Source organism: Aulonocara stuartgranti, assembly GCF_965226115.1.
Source record: "Aulonocara stuartgranti genome assembly, chromosome: 12".
NCBI classification, from domain to species: domain Eukaryota; kingdom Metazoa; phylum Chordata; class Actinopteri; order Cichliformes; family Cichlidae; genus Aulonocara; species Aulonocara stuartgranti.
In genome coordinates, this window is record NC_138948.1 from 17,468,457 (window position 1) to 17,482,656 (window position 14,200).

Here is a 14,200-nt window from a genome sequence, read left to right on the forward strand (position 1 = left end):
TCTCTCTCTGCACACACACACGTGCACACCCTGTTTCTCTCTGTAACCATAAGGCTGGAATGGTTTATAGGGGGGTAATAAAAATGGACGCCGTGTGAAATGAATCCAGTTTAAATTACCGTTTTTTGAGGCTGTGTTTTTCTTAGAGATGAAGAAATAGAAACACCCATGTGTTATGTTTATATAAAGGATTTTTATTTGAGCTTAATTTTCCATCTTTACAGGTGAGATTCTGTACATCCACACCCTTCAGTTCCTAGATGTCTTAAAATGGTGCTGTCCTTGGCATATTTGGCTGTCTGGATTACAAAAAACTAAATGCTAAAATTTTAAGTGCCTTTAAATATGCTTTTGTAAAGTGAAGACTGATTTATTTGTGTTTCGTTTGTGTGCACACAGGGATTGTAGAAGTGTGATCAGCCCTCCCTACCAACAAAAGTTGGCTTACAAGTGCTGGTAAGAGAAAAATCATTCATATCACTAGGATTTTTCTGGAAATACAAAGATTTAAAACTGGAGTAAACTGTTCTGACTAAAATAACCCACAATGTATCTAGTGGACATGCCTAAAAAGGACGGCAGTAAATGGACACGGTTTCATGTTTGTCTGAAATTCAAAGTTTGCCTAGGGCAACACAAAGATAGTGATAACATGTCCTTCATAAATAGCTCTACATTAAGCTTGACCCAAAACATCTTACTCAAGGTTCACAAGCTCCCCTCTTGTTTACATAATCACTTGCTAGTCTATTAGGAAATTGAATCAAACCAAATATCCAGTGCAGTGGTAACCTCAGCAAGGTTGCTATCAAAAAAGCTTTTTGTCAGGTGGCCCCTGAGGTTCAGATACATTCAGATTTCTGTTTTGGTGAATGTGGCAGGCAGACCTACAAACTGCTGCTGGTAAAAATGGAGAGAGATACGAGTGCGTCTATAGGCTGTCCTGGCCACATACAAGGAGGAATGATTTAGTCTAACTGAATTAGTAGATATGTGAGGATGAATATAAACACTAAACAACTGAAGGCAAAATGGTATTAAGTCAAAACCTTTTTTTTTTTTTTGTTGTTCTGGCCACACTACAAGATACAGATGACTTATCTATCACACAAGATGGTGTGAAAGTGTGCAACAAAGGATAAGGAGACCATGTACATAGTTGATTGTTACTGATACTTTATGCTATCAACATATACATGACTGAGTTGATATATAAAAATACAGACCTAAATTAGAAGCAGCTGGTAATGCAACAAAACACGGTAGTCGTGGTTATGTATATACAGTGAAATGAAATTCTCATCTGAAGTCTCTGCCGTTGACCTCTGTTAGCTTCTTGTTTTTATGAATTATATTAATCATGGACCCAGACTGACAAAAATGAACATTCTGTTATAGATAGACTACAAACTCAAAGGCAGTCTGCCACTGTCCTGGTAGATCAGCTGATAGCATCTGATGTCATTGCAAACCCACATCAAGTGGCCGCTTAGCTTATACCCTTCTGTGCAAATCTTGCGTACAAAAGGCAGACTATGTATGTCGCTTAATCCTGCCTACAGTTGCCGCACATGTGCAAGCCTTTTTGCAACCCTGGGTTATTAGTGACATATCCGTTGCCAGTGATGCTTGTTGTGTTCTGCGGGAGGTATCTTACTATTGCCTTCTCTTGCATGTGTTTGGAAGAGCAGAGGGGGACCAGAACAATTCCATGCTGCCAAATGTGAACTGTTGTAGATAGAAACGATGATTTAGTCTAACTGAATTAGTAGACATGTGAGGATGAATATAAACAAAACAACTGAAGGCTTTTGACTCTAGTGGTTATGACTGATGTCTTAATGCTGTAGATGTCATGTTTCCAAATCCATGTCATGCAGTATTTAAATGTTAAATGTCTAACCAGAGTGCTCAAACTCATTTGATTAGTAGGTTAGCTCCTTTTTAAGGAAGGTGTCGAGCCTTCAGTGGAGTCAGTTGCAGGGCCTGTATTACACAGCAGCCTGGAACCACTGAGTGGGAGACACATGTTTTAGCAGAGCCATTACTGCTGTAACATGAGGAGATGTTTTCATGTGCACACCTACAACCTGACACACTCACAACTGCAGGGACAGAAAAGTGAACCCACATATACACACAGGTGTGCTGGCAACAGCATCTTACACCATAGCAGGGCTCTACCCTGAGGTACACGCTGCAGATTGGAGACACCAGCGTGCGTGTGTGTGTGTGTGTGTGTGTGTGTGTGTGTGTGTGTGTGTGTGTGTGTGTGTGTGTGTGTGTGTGTGAAGTACATAAGTGTAAATGAAGAGGGAAATAACCATTGGTGAGGTCATGAACTTCTAGATGAAGAAAAAAAAGCTTCCTGGTGCTTTTCCATTACATCTCACTCCAATGGCGTCTGTTGTGCTTTTGTTGTAGATACCAGCCAGACTGTGTGCAATAAGCTCTTCAACTGATAAATACTTTTGTTCCAATTATTTCTCTAGAATGGTAACTATAAAAATAGTGAGCTGACATTGGTGACCTTAGCAGATGAAACTGAATGTTAGAAGCAAATTGCCTCGTATGTGAGTGTTAATAGTGATTTGTAACACTGGGGCCTTTAGATTGCCTGTATTTTCTGAGTATAGCTCCAGGGTTCCCAACGTGCAGCCACTGGGAAGAATGTACTAGTGTGTATTTCAAGTCATGATATAGTGGCTTATAACAAGACCCAGGAAGCATTTCTATTCAGCTGAAATTCTTCTGTTTCCCTTAGTATAACTGACTAAATCTTGCATTCACCAAAAACAAAGCAAAACCAAGTTCTCCCATGTTAAAGATGGCGAATGTGCATTCTAAAGTTTCAAGTGTTCAGTAAATATTTTAAGGTTTCACAGGCTCAACCTAAGTTTTATCTGACAGATCTTAAGTGCTTTTCTTGAAAGGTTTCTGGAAATGTTTTTCTGACTGCCACACTTTTCCCTTTTCATTCTCTTTGCTTCCCTGTTGCTTTATTTTCCACAAACAGGTGTTCATTTGCTCCATCAGCACAGTGTTCAATAGCGGCAGCAGAAAGTACTTAGTGATCTAAAAGAGGGAGCAGTGGATTTTGACATAATCCTGTTTGGGTTAGAACAGACTCCTAAATAAACTACTGCAATGGGACACCACTGTTTACTAGCAGTGAGAGGATTGTATTCAAAGTGTAGCAGTACCATTGTGGTTTCTGGAGTCATTCATCTGTGATGAGCCAAAACAGAAAGCACACTTACATGTATCGTGTTCTCCGGTGACAAAAGAAGGTGTTTCTGTTTTTCTTAAAGCATTTGTAAGCATAAGTTAGTTATATCACTCATTTAAGGTAATAAGCTAGTCTAATACTATAATGAGTTTTTAGTGCAAAAATGTGTGATTATTTAAATTATGGCCTGACCTGATCTGACAAAATAAAAGCAAAATATATAAATAAAATCTATCACTAAATGCTTAATGTTTTAATGCATTTTAAATTATTAACATATATAGCGACACAATGGTATTACATGCATGTCACAGAATGTGGAAATACTCAGATTTATTTAAAATTATAGTATAATACATTGCCATTCACTTTATACTCAAAAAAAACCCCTACTTTTAAATTGCCATCAACATTTAATAAATGTAAGTAACAGAAAAGTGTAAGCAGTGAAGATAAAAACATAAAAACAGATGCAGATATTGCTTTTTAAAATTCTTATTCCATCTAAAAACCGAACCTACACTTTGGACGTGCACAATAACTAATACAGCTCAATCACTGACATCTCAGTAGGCAGTTTGGTGTTTTATGCTAGTAGTAGCTAGCTTGTTGTAGTCTAGCATTTACTGAATACATAGAAACTCAACATTATTTCCAGCTATAGATTCTTGGCTTCAAAACCAACTGATAATTCATAAAAGCAGTTTGCTGGAGCTATAAAAAAGGATGCACAAGAAAAAAAGAAGAGTGAGTGGACACAAATAAATGCAACTAAAAGCATAATGTAAGTAAACTAAAAGTAAAGTAAAAGCCTTATTTCTCTAAAATACCATCTGTAAATTTTAAACATATAGATCAATAAGTCCAAGTCCACAAGCCTTTGGGTACATGTCCCTCCCCCACCATCTTCTCAGCATGCACACACCAAAAATTTAGACTGAAGGCACACGCACGTTGACCTTGAGGGTGTTAGCTGTGTTGACATTTGTTTGGACAGTGCTTCAATTCCTCAGACTGCTGCAAGGTCACGTGGCTTGACATCAAAGAAAAGAATTTCTTCCTGGGCGACACTGAGAGCTCCGGTGTTTATTCTAAAACTGACTGCCTCCCTGTCTGTGTTTCTGTCTCTGGCAATCGCTGCTTCATCCCTGCCTGCCTGTCTCATTACCTGTGCACAATATCTGCACAGCTGTTGTCTTAAGACTGTATGTTCCCATGGAGTTTTTTTTTCTTTTAAATATTATTATTATTTCTTTTAGCTTTTGGCAGTAGATACCCACACACAACTTTAGTGCAGAGAAAGCTTTGACAATGATTTAACATTTGTTTGGTGCCATGCGTATCGTCAGCCCGCTGCCTGGTAATGTAGAGTGACTGGACCTGGCCGGTTCTTCTGTACTTTTCACTTCAATGCTATTTAGCGCAAAATGGTGATTGCTCTATTTAACTCCATTTTAAGCAAATTTAGTTTTATTTAGTGACATTTCTTTAAACCACAGCCAGACGAAATGTTCAGAAACACATTGTGGTTTGGAGTGATTTCCACCTGTTGCTTATAACTCGCCGTGTTCATCTTCACGCTACAAATCTGGTCAAGATGTGGGGTTTTGTGCTTTGGTTACTGGCTACAGGTCAAATACACACAGACACCAGAGATGATTAGAGATTAGAAGTAAACAAAGTAAGAATACTGTAGTTAAACTGTGCAGCATATCATTTAAAAAAAAAAAAGGTGCAAAAGAAAAGATCTGACAGGGAAACTGCTGTTCTGACTAAGGCTACGTCCACACTAGCCCGGATAGATTTTTAAACGGCGTTTTCGTCTGATTTCAGTGATTTCAAACGAAAACGCATTAGTGTGGGCGTAGCCTAAACATTCTACTTGCGAGATCTACATTTAATAGACTGATTGTCTTGTCACAGTGTTGGAAGCACCAAGCTGTGCATTCACCAGAGAGCAATTCATGTGCATGTTTAGCTTTGAGGTTTTCCCCCCAGGGATGTTTTGTTTTGATGTCTTCCACTGCAGCCAGATGAATGGACACATGGAGAGCTGGGGGGGAGGAGGGGACTGTTGGACATGTTAAAGGACACCTGTGGGGCTTTGTGGGCCTCCCATGATGGACGGGGGGTTCCGCTTCAGGTGGCAGTAATTTCTCTACACCGTAGGGAGGGGTAGTGGGGTCAGGTTGTGCGTGTGTTTTACGTGTGTGCGTGTGACTGCTTTGTCACCGGGGGATCAGTCTGTGAGAGGTGATTTCAGTTTGTGTTTGTGCTTGTTTCCACCCCATTTTCTTAACTGTCTTTTAGTGTATTTATATACACTGTGTTTGTGTGTTTGTGTACACAGGCCCATCAAAGAATAATTGCTTCAAATACCACTGGGAACACCACACAGATCGTGACAGTCTCACCCACAACTGATGATTATGTAAATATGATAGCCATCTGTAGACTTGTGTGTGTGTGTGTGTGTGTGTGTGTGTGTGTGTGTGTGTGTGTGTGTGTGTGTGTGTGTGTCGGGGGATGTTCTGCCTAATATATTGTCTTATCATGTGGAGATCAGCTGTTAGACAAATGTGGCATTGTTGAAGACCAAAGTAGAGCCATTATGTGCATGTGTGGTTGTGTATGTGAAGTCGGGCTAGTTCAGGGCTTCATCTATTCCCTGCACCTGATACTGAGCTGGATCACTTGGTATTTTAGATGAAAAGACAGCAGCTTGTTATTAAATGTCACAGGCCGATCTTCTAGAATAACCAATAATGTTGCAACAGCTCACCTACTCACACTCACAGACACACACACTACACATAGATATCTTTTTTAATGTACAAGGGAAAATGATTAAGACAGACCACAGCAGCAAGAACTACAACAATGTAATGCCGTAAGAGGTGGTGACTCTAAACCTAGTGAGGAATTTGATCTGAGTTGGCTGAACGCTTGACACCTCATTGTCATGGCGTAAACACAAAGTGATTAGGTTTGTGAACTGATTGTGCTCTACACCTGATTTAGTGTAACATGCAGACAACACATTCACCCATATGTTGGTATATGCACGCACATGCCAGAGCATGGTACAACTTACACTCACTACAAACTTTGTTAGGCACACTTGTTCAACTGCTTGTTAATGCAAACATCTAGTCAGCCGGTTCCATGACAACCACTTAATGCAATTGGACCTGTAGACACGGTGACGACAACCTGCTGAAGTTCAAACAGAGCATCATATCAGACTAGTTTCTTGACTCATGATGGTGATTTCACTTGACTCAGATGGCCTCCACAGTCATCAATACTATAAGCTATATAATACTATACAGTAGTGATTCTGTTATTGAACTCATGTATCCACTTCCGCAGACAGGGTTCCGACCTTTAAGTTATACAATATTATATAACGGCATTTGCAAAATGGTAAAAAACACAATTAAATGATTTGCAAAGGTCATGAAATCCATATTTTTTCCCCAATAGAACACAGAAACACCTCTGCGAATCGCTATCTTATCATGGTGGAGGGGTCTGTGTGTTCAAGGCACCCCAGGGGCTATGTTGTCTGCGGGCTTTTGCCCCCTGGTAGGGTCTCCCATGTCAAATTGGTCTTGGGTGAAGGAGCAGACAAAGAGTGATTCAGAAGACCCCTATGAGTAGAACATCAAGGGTACAGTTCACCCTGCCCAGAATATGGTTCCCAGGGCCCCACTCAGGAGCCAGGCCTGGGGATGCCTTAGACCATGGTGCCCAGACGGGCACAGCCCGAAAAAGGGAAATGGGCCCATCGTCCTGCAGGCCCACCACCTGCAGGAGGAGCTGTAGGGGTTGGCTGCATTGTGTGCCAGGTGCGGAGGTGCTGGCGGACCAATCATCACAGAAAACATATCAAACCCCCCCCACAAAAGTACTAAACTAGGTTAAAAAGTTAATTTACATCTGTACAAAGCAGCACATGGGAAAACTGAGAAAATGAATTTGAATTTGATGCAACAACACATCCTAAGAAATTTGGGGCCGGGCCATGCTTACCACTGCGTAGCCTGTCCCATTCCTGACCGATATAGGATTCGAGCTATGCATCATTTCTATTTGGTCATGGTTATATTCATGTTTCATGATGCACCAAAGGTTTTCAGTTTGTGAAAGGCCTGAAGTGCTGGCAGACCAGTTCAGCACATCGATGCTTTTACTGCAAAGCCATGTTGTTGTGAGAGGTGCTACTGCCATTTAAATTAAAATAATAAAATATTTTTCATAAAATAGTAGAATTTCTCAATTTAAACATTTGATATATTTTGTGGTTATTACTCATACTCATAACTCATTGCACTCTTCTTTTATTTACATTTTACACATTGTCCCAACTTGATTGGATATGGGATTGTAGATTTTCTAATAACATAAATACACTTTAGTCTGACTTCATCATAAACTCAAGTCTAGGTTTCTAAAAGGCCTCTCCAGCTGTACCCTCTTTAAACACATGCGTTACTTATCTGTAGCTGAAAAGCTCTGTTATTTATAAGCACATAACAAGAGAAGCTGTCTCTGCCATTTGCTGAACAGATGTGTGATTGATCTTCAGATCAGATTCTTTTCTGCAGTAATATTTAGGATTTTGTGCTCCCTTTCAATGTCTTTTACCCATGCAGCACTGTCAATCAGTTACAAAACTGATTTGAGCAAACGGATAGTAATACTAATAACATTAGATCACCTTTAGTCAAAAGCTGTTCACTATGGCAACAAATCAAGCTAAGTGTTTTTCATTGTGTCAAAGTGGTGAATTCTCTCTCTAGTATGCGTGACATATGTGGAAACGCATACTCTCACTGCACAGCCACCAAAGGCAAAAACAAATATTTTACAGGCTCTGTGTGCAACAAATAGACCCCCACTCGTGATGAGCATGTTTCTATGTGTTAAAGTCACTAGTTTGGAGTGCAAAGGCCATTCTTGGAGGTCAGAGTGGCAGTGTTATGTTTCATTCACAGAATAGGTCCTCTTTTACAAACTATGGGGTAGAGGTCAGCAAAGGCGAGGGAGAAAGAAGAACAGAAACATGAAGAAAAGTAGGTGTGGGTCAAGGTTTGGGGAACAGAGGCTAGCAGACATTAGCATTCATGTTTTCTGATAGCTGGCAGGTAGATGGGGCAGACTGTGTAACACACACTGTTGTCATAATGTTCTTTGTACTTCGTCCATGACCACTGATTGACCTACATGTATAAATGTAGTCCATGAGCGTAAATACTTGTGCTGAATTGATGAATGCTTGTTTTGTGTGTTAGGTATTTTTGCTTTTTTCCCCACACATAAAGGGCCCATGGTGGTCATACGAGAAGCTGCGCTGAACTTACGGATCCTTGAATAGTGGAAGCACTATATTTGGGAGCTGGACCGAGGCTTCTGACCCTAACACTGACCCCACACCTGCCTAATATGTGTGCCAGTGGACATGGCTGGAGATGGATAGAGATGGGGGAGATGCAAATGAATGTTTGTCTCTGTGCTTTGTGTGTCTGCTTCCCTTTTGTGTAGCGCATAATGGATTTTGAATGTAACTAACATTCGGATGCAAAATATTTCACAAATAAAAATGAACTCAGTAAATTTTAAGTTTTGTATGGAAGTAAGTAATTGCTTGTCACGCTTATGTTGTAGATCATCGACGTATGTGTGTTTCAAAGACAAACGTGTAAATGATCAATGCTTTGGCAGCTGCCAGGGTGTATTAGTTTACTGCGAAATTGGCCACTAGATTTGGATTTTTTAATTTACAAAGTTTCTCAACATATGGTAAAGTCACCATTTTAATAATCCACACTTCTTCACACACTGAAATATCAAACGCAAAATTTTTTTTAAAGAAAGTAAAAGTAGCTGTTGCTGTTATTGTTGTTTGTAGCTATAATAGTAGGGATGGTAGTATTATTAGCAGGCGAAGTGTAAGTTTTTAATACTGATATAATTTGATATTTTACATATAGAGTTTTAGCCATCTGTGTCTCTAAAAACTGGAAAAAAATGTGTCTTCTAGCTGACATCCATTTTATTATTTTAACTTGCAAATTTGATAAATTGAAAGCGAAGTCACGCAGTATAATGCAGGATATCCAATTAGCCCTATAGCGTTAAAGTCATTTCTGTATCTACATATGATCTAATGATTCAATCATTCACTAGTTCATTTAATCATTGATGCTGCATATAAGACTGTTCCAATGGAATTTTAAATTTGTACATTTTTTACCGTAACTTTTGTTGATTTATGTGTGTGCATTTCTGTATCAGATGTCACCGTCAGCAAATGCGTGACTGGTCCCTCAGTTCTGTATTTAGACCTAAAGGTTCAAGGGTCAGAGGTCATGAGTTGGTATGAATGACTGCCTGTTATCAGGCAGTAGCGAACAAAGAATGTGTATGTGTGCATGCATTTAAGAGAGAGTAATGGGAAACAAAGCGTGACTGAATGACAGAAGGAATGAGGCAAAAAAAAGGAAACGCAAGTAAGAGATGGAAACATGCAGGTGAGCAGCATCAATGAGCTGAGTTTTTCCAAATGTTTCCATCTTTTTCAGTTCCCTGGATGTTGTCAAGTTAAATGCAGTTTTTCTACATTATTTTAAAGTGTATTATATTGACAGTGCATAGCATAAATCAGAGAAATATCTGAAATAAGCGACAGCAATATAGAATGGACAACCGTGAGTTCAACATGTTAAAAGTCTGTAATCCTGCCTTGTCACCTAAGACTGAAAAAAACAGACAGTTTAAAAATGTGGGTTTAAAATAAACTATCATGAATGCAAGTAGTTACATGGACACATCACCTGTCCTCTGTGTTTCTCACTCTGTCCCTTTTCTTTACTTTGACTGTTTCTAGCTGATTCAGCCCCTTCCTCCCTTACCCTCTCAACCCCTTTCCCCATCGTCTGTTTGTCTCCCTCATTTATGACTCCCCCCTTCTTCTTCTTCTTCTCCTCCTTCTTCCTTTTTTTTTTTTTTTTTTTTTTGCTGCTAATTGCCACCCCGTTGTAGCATCCCGGGAGCTGGGAGCTCATTAATTGGTGAAGAGGAGACAGGTGGCGCCACTATGTTGTGATGCTTCTTGTTATTTGTGTGCGTAGGTTTATTGAGTTGATGCTGTGTTTGTGAGTGCACATTAGTTTGCATGAGCTTGTCCTTGTTTGTGTGTGTGTGTGTGTGTGTGTGTGTGTGTGTGTGTGTGTGTGTGTGTGCGTGCATGCATGCGTGTATGATTCCTATGAGGATGTGACTGTGTGTGCACGAGTTTAAACGAGTGTGTGTGGCAGCACTGCTTGTTAGCGGCACTGAGCCCCTTCTCACTGTAATCTCTTTGTTTATGCAGTGCGAAAAGGGCCTTTCAGGGGCATGAACTCCCCACGCTCTTATCCCACTGCGCCTCTCACCCCAAGCAGACCCTCATGCCCCACCACCACCCTTCCGACACCAGCTTTGCTCCCACCACCTCCATCATCTGACTCAACCCCTGCCCAACACTGTGTCCCCTTGTCCTTGCTTCCTGTCTAACTTCGTTAGCATTCAAATCATAAGCCATACGTTCTGTGAGAGATAAGCCAGGATTCACAGAAAAATACTGCCTGGCACCTTATTCTTGCAAACTGTAAATCAAAATCGGTTGAGTTTACTTCAGTTGCTCAGACCAGCTCTGTCAAAGAAGTCGGCATCTAATTTTTATACCTTTTGGTATTTAGAAACAGAATATAAGATGGGTAGCCCTGCAACTGTTGCAGGGAATTTTTGATCTTCAAGCAATTTGCTTCACTGAGCTCACGGCACACACACCTTAACCTCAGCAGGCATAGGACACCAGTATGCGCCTGTTCATAATATCAGCAAAGCCACTGCATATACGCAGCATATAGCATTTGAAAAAAGGGCCATCCTACTTTTAAAGTACATTTGCCAAACCAATTTTTAGTAGTAAGCTGACATTCACAGCATTGGTATTGATATATCAATACCAATGCTGTGAATGAGCTCCAAGTGCTGGTATAAAATAACAATAATCTCTAACCAAAATAACTCCAGAATACTTAGTTTAAAATCCCTTAAAAACAAAAGTGTTGCTAGTTGCCCGAGTAACTGCCAGCATTGTTTCTATTAGATTTTTACTGGATTCAAATGAATTGGTCATGCTCGATTTAGATTGCTAAATTCAATCATAATTTGGTCGATTAATCACACTTAACAGATAAGAGAAAATCATAAAAGTTTAAAGCTGGTTCAAGCTTTGCCACTGAATGCTTTGGCAATAAATTCCCATTCATTCATAACATCATTAGCTGCTTCCATGTTCTTTTTCTTTATCTTTCTTCTTTTATCCTGCTTTCTCTATTCAGTGCCTCTTTTAATCAAAAAGAGTCTTTAATCAAAAGTCTTTTCTCCCTACATTCTAGCCCTGACCTCTGAACTTGCTCTCATTGCTTTCCTTTGAAGTCTTCAGTAAAAAAAACTATTTTGAATCGCTGGCAGCATGTATCTAATTGTTTGGTAAAGTCTGTGAGGAAGAGTGATTACACAGCATTAGTGCTTTGCCTAGCAGACGGTATTATCAGGTGGTCAAATGGTGGCCTTTTGGCAGGCCTAGAGAAGCGGGTGTCATAAGCAGTGATCTGTGAATAAGTGCGTTTGTGTGTGTGTGTCTGGACCGGTGTACGTGCTTTTATATCAGTATGTGTCCCTGTGTTCGTGCAGGTGTCGGGGTCACAGGCAGTTTGTAGGTTAGCCCCCTGCCCCTGGTGTCACTATGCTCTGTTTGGCCCTAAACAACCACTAATATGGGACTCTTCTCTTCTCTTCTCTTCTGGCAGGTATAAGTATATGCAAGGCTGGAAGAGAGGGGGAGTAGGAGAAAACAACGGTGAATAGGACCAGCCACAGAGGCTGAAAGGTTTTATTGGGCTATGCTATTCTTGGCTGGAGAAAACAGTTGTCGTTAGCCAAAGAACCACGTGTAGCTCTTTTATTAGCCTAAACTCCTACATAATCTGGGCAAAACCAGGTTAGTTCTACAGGGTAATTATAAACACTAGATCCCTGTGTTTTTAAATGAGTGTTTTTGGAATCATGGAAAGTATTACTATATTTATGACAAAGGGAAATAAAACTAAGAAAGTTAAAGAATTTAGATTATGTCATACATACCCGAAGACGCTATCTTCCCTTGGTTGATAGCTATTGCAATGTAGTTGCAATAGCAACAGGCACATGTGTTCTCTATAGCTGATTGAACTGCTGTTGAAAGTTTCCATGCTATGCCTCTCTCTCATAAAGGCTTTTGAATTTAGTGTAATGTGCAAAAGTCTTGGAATAGCATTATTTGTTTTAGTTTATTTGGAAAACTGGAAACAGGTGCAGTGATTTATTGAACCATGTGCAAACACACATGAAAATACAATATATGAGGCAGCAGCACCAAGTCTTCCCAATCTTTTCTTTAGATTTGTGATGCCTTTTGTTACGCGTTTTGTCAAAACAATCCCACAGCGCTTCAGTGATGTTTAGTCCCGGGGTCTGGGGAAGCCATTTTGCCTTTTCTCTGCATTGGCAGTATGTTTGCGATCATTGTTATGCTGAAAAATAAAGCCATTGCCAAACAGATGCTTTCCAGATCAAAAATCAGATGGTACTTTCCTGCATTTATGATTGAATTTGACAAGATGTTAAAAACGGCTCCAGACCATGATGGAGCCTCCACCATGTTTTACATATGGCTTCTTTTGTCCTCCAATTTTTTTCCTCCAAATTTTTTTTTTAAAGACACACTGCACACTGTGGTATGCCTAGATGTGCCTAGTTCTCAGCTAATAGTACTTTGTTGGCACAAAAATCATCTTTTATGGCTGCCAAACAGTATTGTTTGGCATTTTTTAAAGATTCCTAGTAACATGTTACCAATAACAAAGAAGCTAAACATTTACAAGTTAACAACAACTTTGGCTATTAGGCACAATACTGATTTATCCCTCGGGTTAGACATACACTGAAAATAAGTGAAAAAGCAGTCAATGTCCAAAAGAAAAATGTGAAAGAGAAAAGTACTGCTGAAGACCAATTGTGAAATCTGCCTCCTTGGCAGTAAGAGAAAGAAAAATAAAAATGGCACAAGACACGTGCACAGTGCCTTATATAAAATAGGTTAACATGTTTGTACTGCTGACAAGGATTGCTGTTTCACTACAATAATTAAGCTGTAACTAAAATGTGAGGAGAGTGTGGAGTTGTTGCCGGCATGCTTGTTGTTTTGGATAAAATGCTCTAGCGTGACACACAGTAACTGGGAGACATCTGCACTTTTAAACCGAAAACCAAAGAGATGCAAACAGAAGCTAAGCTGAGGATAAAGAAAAAACAACAACAAATGCCTCAACTCAAGTGTAACCAGAGGAAGCAGGTGCTTGACTGCATCTAAACAGAATCACAGAGGCTTTCCCTGCTGTAAGGTAGTAGTCATCAGAGTTTGACTTTCTGCAGTGTTGCACTGAGAGCTGAGATGCACTCGTTGCATAATTAATGTTAACAATCCAAGTTAGCAGTGCCAACCAGATGAAGAAAATTCTTCAAAGTCTGATCGCATTTCCAGCTAGAGCTGTATCAGATATTTTATGTGACAGATGGATAAACAAGCAGAGGCCAGTCATTGTGGGGAACAAAAAAAAGTGTTGGTGGGTGGCTGCAGATTGTGTTTTGCAGTATTTAGCAAGCTGTCTCATTTATGAATCAGAAAAAGTAGGCAGCAAAAACGATCCCACGAAGCAGGTGGGAAAACTCAACTCTCCTTTTTGCTCCCACTCAGGAAGTAGGTCTTCTGTTTTCTGTGTGCATGTCTACCTTAGCAAGACAAATTTAACATTCCACCCTTTTGGCCAGTTGGTTCCTCCTCCCAGCACCCTTTCCTATTCCTCATGTGATTGTGGG

General features: G+C 40.0%; 1 protein-coding gene across 4 annotated transcripts in view; it reads left to right on the plus strand.

Annotated features, from left to right (window-relative positions):
* The window catches only part of LOC309719044 (bone morphogenetic protein receptor type-1B-like), a 71,186-nt gene that overhangs the window by 23,747 nt on the left and 33,239 nt on the right, over positions 1 to 14,200 (plus strand). The window contains exon 2 of one of the 4 annotated variants that reach the window (XM_082554829.1): positions 400 to 456. The exons of 1 other annotated variant lie outside the window; for it this stretch is intronic. The gene's annotated coding sequence lies outside the window, so the exon portion shown is untranslated. Of the gene's footprint in view, positions 1 to 399; positions 457 to 5,641; positions 5,661 to 12,193; positions 12,285 to 14,200 lie in introns of those variants that run through there. 2 more of the 4 variants (XM_082554831.1, XM_082554830.1) reach the window with 2 other exon arrangements.